This window comes from Oncorhynchus keta, unplaced genomic scaffold (assembly GCF_023373465.1).
Source record: "Oncorhynchus keta strain PuntledgeMale-10-30-2019 unplaced genomic scaffold, Oket_V2 Un_contig_27723_pilon_pilon, whole genome shotgun sequence".
In the NCBI taxonomy this organism is placed as follows: Eukaryota; Metazoa; Chordata; class Actinopteri; order Salmoniformes; family Salmonidae; genus Oncorhynchus; species Oncorhynchus keta.
The window spans coordinates 17,083-24,174 of NW_026285667.1; the positions used below are offsets into that span (position 1 = coordinate 17,083).

Sequence of the window (7,092 nt, forward strand, 5' to 3'; positions counted from 1 at the left end):
ACCACAACCTCATGCGTTTGTTGTGGTACTCTAGGGATGCTGGAGTGGTCAGTTACATGGCTGTTGATATACTCAAACTGTGAATGTATATTTTACCAGTGTTTTCTGGGGTGAACAGATGAAAGGATGGATGATCTATTCATGATTCAACATCAAATGTGAACCAGTGTGATGACTCAGAACTGTGTGTCTGCTAAACCATTCAGTGATGATATCATATACTGTGTGTCTGTCCTAAACAAGATAATAAGATGAAGGTGTCTGTCCTAAACTACATATGAACCCGATGACAGTCAGCATCCACAGGTGAGCTATCTGGGCTACAGGTGAACTAAACTACAGTACCTGTGAACCAGTGCAGATAGAGATGACAGTCAGTATACTGTGTGTCTGTCCTAAACTACAGTACCTGTGAACCAGTGCAGGTAGAGATGACAGTCAGTATACTGTGTGTCTGTGAACCAGTGCAGGTAGAGATAAACTGTGTGTACTAAAGTACCTGTGAACCAGTGCAGGTAGAGATGACAGTCAGTATACTGTGTGTCTGTCCTAAACTACAGTACCTGTGAACCAGTGCAGGTAGAGATGACAGTCAGTATACTGTGTGTCTGTCCTAAACTACAGTACCTGTGAACCAGTGCAGGTAGAGATGACAGTCAGTATACTGTGTGTCTGTCCTAAACTACAGTACCTGTGAACCAGTGCAGATAGAGATGACAGTCAGTATACTGTGTGTCTGTCCTAAACTACAGACGATTGGCCCCATCTTCTTCTCTAAGCCATATCCAGCATGTTGACATGATTACACCCACGTGACTAATGTCCCCCTACACCTCCAACGTGTCACAACCTGACACAACACCCCTCCACGGTGGAAATGTTTGGGATACCACCCCTGCAACCAAGCCCATGTGCATGAGTACACCCCCCTGTGTACAGCACCTGTTATTTAGTTGTTGCTGGTTTTCAGAGCGGCTCAATGAGTACCATGGATGTTCTTTGTTGTGGTGTGTGATGTGGACAGTGTTGCACAAGCTGCTGTAATCACCCGGACTGGGTCGACCGTGTCCTACTGGGGTGTCAATGAGGGCACATAACTTAATGTTTACAACCCCCAAACTTTCCAGAGTTGTGCAACACACACACACACACAATCTGTCTTTTAGGCTATGCAGGGGTACAGGGTAAAGGAAGAGGGGGAGGGGAACCTGGCAGAGGATAGGACGTGACATTCTATTTCTATAGTGTGTACTACCAGCTCAGTCACTCTCCTCTGTAGACATATAGTAGAGCAATATGGCACATTCTACCTGCTCTATTACAAACTATGTGGATTCTACAACTTGTGTTCATTCTATTTCTATAGTGTGTACTACCAGCTCAGTCACTCTCCTCTGTAGACATATAGTAGAGCAATATGGCACATTCTACCTGCTCTATTACAAACTATGTGGATTCTACAACTTGTGTTCATTCTATTTCTACGTTGTTTACTCTGTCAAATCTGTATTTCTTTCTGTCAGCCATGGATTACATTTACAGTCTGCTAGAGCATCTTCAAGGAAACCAGCATGTTTACAATTTCTCTGTATAACGGCAGAATGTGGACATGTTTATGTTATTACTAATCTCCATTAACCCAGAAGCATAATTTGGTCAGATGCTTATTTTTATGTTGACGTAGTCTGTCCACGAGAGATGAATTTATAACATATCTAATGTCTGGCTATGAGAAGGCATATGCATTACGTCTGACCTATTTCTGCAGAGGCCGAAAGGGGTCAATCTAAGATGTAAACAGATGTGAACGACCCTAATCGTGTCTTGTGGTGTGGTGGGTGACCTGTTGTTATTGGGGGTTGTTTGGCCAGTTGTCTATTGATTTAGCCCCTCCCACAGAAAGAGAGAGAGGGGAGGGCGGGACGGGGGGTGTTGCTAAGTATGACATGTGCCGGGGCCAGAAGGGGTTAATTATCTCAGAATTGAGCCTTGCAAACAAGCAAAGGGTGGGACCCGTGCCTCAGACCGCGTGGAGGCTCGGGTGTCACGGCCAACCCAGCAGTATAAATTGTCAGCTGTGGCCCGGAGAGTGGCTAGATCAAAATAAACCAAGTGGAGAAAGCAGTCACTATACCAGACTGCAATAGAAGGAGAGACAGACAGAGAAAGAGCCACACCACCTAAGACAAAGCGCCTAGGCCACCCACTCAGAACATTAAGGACTTATACCTTGTAAGAACAGAGAAACACATCTATCCAGACATGGATATCCAGACCGGCCAGGTGACGCACCAGCCCAGCCCCAGGGAGAGCCTGGAGAGCCAGCTGAGCTGCCCCATCTGCCTGGAGATGTTCCAGAAGCCCGTAGTCATCCTGCCCTGCCAACACAACCTGTGCCGCGGCTGCGCCAGCGACCTCTACGACTCCCGCAACCCTTACCACTACTCCGGGGGCATCTTCCGCTGCCCCACCTGCCGCTTCGAGGTCGTCCTGGACCGCCACGGCGTCTACGGCCTACAGAGGAACCTGCTAGTGGAGAACATCATTGATATCTACAAGCAGCAGCCGGAGAGCGGCGGCGGAGAAGTAGGAAGTAACGTTGCAGACCCACCGCTGAAGGACAAAGACACCAAGGAGCCCATGTGTACGGAGCACGAGGACGAGCGCATTAATATTTACTGTGTGACCTGCCAGACGCCCACCTGCTCCATGTGCAAAGTGTTCGGCCAGCACAAGGACTGTGAGGTGTCACCCCTGCAGAGCATCTACGATACCCAGAAGGCCGAGCTGCGGAACGCCGTAGATCTCCTTGCAGCGGGTAACAGCTGTGTCCAGGCCGTGATGGCTCAGATGGAGGACACATGCAAGAGCATCGAGGAGAACAGCCAGCTTCAGAAGAGACGTCTGGGGGAGAGCTTCGACTTGCTCTATGCCATCCTGGAGGAACGTAAGGGCCAGCTCCTGGAAAAGATCACCCAGGAGGAGGAGAGGAAGCTGGGGTTGCTGAGGTCCCTGGTGGAGAGGTACACGGAGCAGCTCCAGGCTAGTATCAACCTAAAGGAGAAGGCGGCCCAGACCATGGAGAAGGGCAATGCAGCCGAGTTCTGATTAGTGGGAAGGAGCTGATTGCACAGGCCAAAGAGGCAGCTAAAGGCGCCAACTTAGAGAGGCCAGAGCCTGGGTTCGAGAACATGGAGCACCTTACACTGTGCACAGAAGAAGTGGAGGTCATCTTGTACCAAATGGGCTTTGGACTGGGGGATGATGATGATGTGGTGACAGAGGAAGAAGAAGGGGAGGAGGAAGAAGAAGAGGAGGAAGAAGAGGAGGAATAGTAAAACTCTAACTCAAGACTGTATTAGAAGTACTGTATTATTGCAGTTGAGGAGAGGTTTGGGCTAAGAGATAAGGATTGGTTTGATGAACAAGCTGCTTTTTAGAAAGAGTAACTAGTTATTTATCAACTAGTTATAACTAGGATATTCACTGTGGTGAATACACAATTTAGAGCCAAGGTGGAAAGTGCAATTCTGAAAAGTAGTTTTTTTTTCACTAACAAAATGCAACATTTTGTTTAGACTTTTTCTTTTTTTTATACTTTTGTATTTCTACGTTTATACGGTACTGTGTTTTGATATCTACTGAAATAGATCTCATGGAAATAACTATGTTTACACTTGAACTCTTTTCACATAATGTACATTGCTCAAGTCTAGACTAGATTGAAAAAAATAATCAAAAATATAGCAAAGCATTATTCATGTTGTGTATAATATATCGTTGTCTGTCAAACTATTGAAAACTTGAATTGCTGCAAAATGCACTTAATTCACTTGGTGTTGTTTTTTAACACAACTGTAATTTTTCTAATGTAATTGACAGTTTAAAGAAATAAAGTGTTGTGGAAATACTCGTCCTGTCAATATCCCACACACCTCACCGACAGGGCTTTATTTAGACCTACACATTTACATGGCTCATGAATTTAGACCGTAGCCTTACTTAGTGTTCTTGCTAGTGAAAAATAGGGTCTATTTTTACAGGGCTAGAATGGGAGAGGTGGTGAAGGGCCTTAAAGGTCTGGAATAGATCAGTGTAGCAGGGCGGGTAGAGGATTGGTGGGGGTCTCATGTTTCCCTCCCTGACCTAGCCTCTTTTCCACTTGTCTTGATCATTCCAGTTGCTGTCTGACTCTGTCTGGTATGCCTATAGGTCAGAGGTCAAGCCTGATACCATTATCGGACATGAATGGAAAATAAAAGGGGTAGCAGCAGCACTTCACACAAACGGTCTGCGAGTCGAGACCACTTTATTTCTGATGGACAACGTAAATGTTAAGCTGGTCACATGAATCCTTTGGTACATGCTCTGCATGCTAGTGCGATGACAATGTATTGAGTCAATAGGAGATGTTTGTGGTTTCGAGGGAATGAACTGTAATCCGTTATCACTGTGGATCCTCTTCTGCAGATCGTCTATAAAACGATGACTTCAAATGATAGACGATGTTTAATCCATTCGCCATTCAACACCAACGACACATTTCTCTACAGTACAGTTCCCAGCGTGTGAATAGACTTGTGGGTCGTTCCATTTGATTCCAATCCCTTTTTGACACAGCCCTTTAGTTTGGATGTAACTTCCCAGACATATTTACCCCTGTTAGAAGTGTCCGAAAGGGGCCTTTTGAACCAGAATGGAGAACATTTAGGAGATAGAGGTGCTTGAAGTTGAGCCCTTTTGCAGACGCCTCCCTACCATGAGACATCCATGTCTATATTCTAGAGTCTACTGTGTCTCAACCGATGACTGGAACAACACAAACACATCAGATTACGTAAAATAGGATCTAAGCTACAACATATGTCAAAATAAAAAGAATCGGAGTTTACGTGTTTTTAGATATTTGATGTTAAAAGGAAAAATCATTTTAATAAAAACATTGTTTTTTAAAGAAAATTATTACATTTTTTGACAACCCTGTTTGTAAGCTTTTAAATTATATTAAACTCAACAGTTTATATTTTCCAGTGATGAAGACATGGATGTCTCATGGCAGGGTGGAGTATGAGACATGGGTCAACTTTGAGCACCTCTTATCTCCTAAATGCTTTGGCATTCAGGTCTGAAAGTTGCAAATATGTAGAGAAAATTGAGTTCAAATCAAAAAGGGTGCAGTCAAAAAGTGATTGAAATCAAATGGAACGACCCTTTTATGTAAGTAGCTGACATCAACATCAACAGCAGTGAAACTGTGTGGAACCAAAGCCTGTATCACCATCTCTAGTGGAACTAGAATTCATTTCTCTGACGTTGGTAGGGCTGTATCTTTATGGGAACGACCTGACTGCCCTCTGCTCTGGAGCCATCCATCTGACTGCTCTCAGCCTCTCACTGACCACGTGGTGCTGGTGAAGAACTGATAAAGACAGTCAACAGGCTGTCAGGCTGCACTCACTGAGAGAGCACAGAAACCTCACCACCACTCACTGAGAGAGCACAGAAACCTCACCACCACTCACTGAGAGAGCACAGAAACCTCACCACCACTCACTGAGAGAGCACAGAAACCTCACCACCACTCACTGAGAGAGCACAGAAACCTCACCACCACTCACTGAGAGAGCACAGAAACCTCACCACCACTCACTGAGAGAGCACAGAAACCTCACCACCACTCACTAAGAGAGCACAGAAACCTCACCACCACTCACAGCACAGAAACCTCACCACCACTCACTGAGAGAGCACAGAAACCTCACCACCACTCACTGAGAGAGCACAGAAACCTCACCACCACTCACTGAGAGAGCACAGAAACCTCACCACCACTCACTGAGAGAGCACAGAAACCTCACCACCACTCACTGAGAGAGCACAGAAACCTCACCACCACTCACTGAGAGAGCACAGAAACCTCACCACCACTCACTGAGAGAGCACAGAAACCACTCACTGAGAGAGCACAGAAACCTCACCACCACTCACTGAGAGAGCACAGAAACCTCACCACCACTCACTGAGAGAGCACAGAAACCCACCACCACTCACTGAGAGAGCACAGAAACCTCACCACCACTCACTGAGAGAGCACAGAAACCTCACCACCACTCACTGAGAGAGCACAGAAACCTCACCACCACTCACTGAGAGAGCACAGAAACCTCACCACCACTCACTGAGAGAGCACAGAAACCTCACCACCACTCACTGAGAGAGCACAGAAACCTCACCACCACTCACTGAGAGAGCACAGAAACCTCACCACCACCACTCACTGAGAGAGCACAGAAACCTCACCACCACCACTCACTGTCCAGCACCAACCTCACCACCACTGCAGCTAGAGAGCACAGAAACCTCACCACCACTGTTAGTAGAGCACAGAAACCAAATGTAAATTCACTGTTCGCTAAGAAACCTCACCACCACTCACTGAGAGAGCAGCACCACACTCACTAAAACAGAAACCTCACCACCACTCACTGCACAGTTACCTCCTACCACTCATGAGAGAGCACAGAAACCTCACCAGCTACTGTAAAACAACCCATACTGTCACCACCACTCATTAGACTGCAGGCTACTGAAAACAACCCATACTGTCCACTAGACTGCAGGCACTGAAAACAACCCATACTGAGAGCACAGAAGATGGCACCACTACTGTAAAACAACCCATACTGTCACCACCATATTAGACTGCAGGCTACTGTAAAACAACCCATACTGAAACCTACCATATTAGACTGCAGGCTACTGTAAAACAACACCATACTGTCCTACCAGTGTTATTAACTGCAGGCTACTGTAAAACAGAACCCATACTGTTCTCCGTATTAGATGGCAGGCTACTGTAAAACAACCCATACCCCCCTGCCATATTAGACTGCAGGCTACTGTAAAACAACCCATACTGTTCTACCGTATTAGATGGCAGGCTACTGTAAAACAACCCATACTGTCCTACCATATTAGACTGCAGGCTACTGTAAAACAACCCATACTGTCCTACCATATTAGACTGCAGGCTACTGTAAAACAACCCATACTGTTCTACCGTATTAGATGGCAGGCTACTGTAAAACAACC

General features: G+C 46.0%; 1 pseudogene across 1 annotated transcript; it reads left to right on the top strand.

Moving 5' to 3' along the window:
• The first annotated feature begins 2,074 nt into the window (after positions 1–2,074).
• Positions 2,075–3,910, top strand: LOC118381575 (E3 ubiquitin-protein ligase TRIM63-like; annotated as a pseudogene). Its single transcript, XR_008112890.1, has one exon. The product of XR_008112890.1 is annotated as an E3 ubiquitin-protein ligase TRIM63-like (transcript).
• The last annotated feature ends 3,182 nt before the right edge of the window (positions 3,911–7,092 follow it).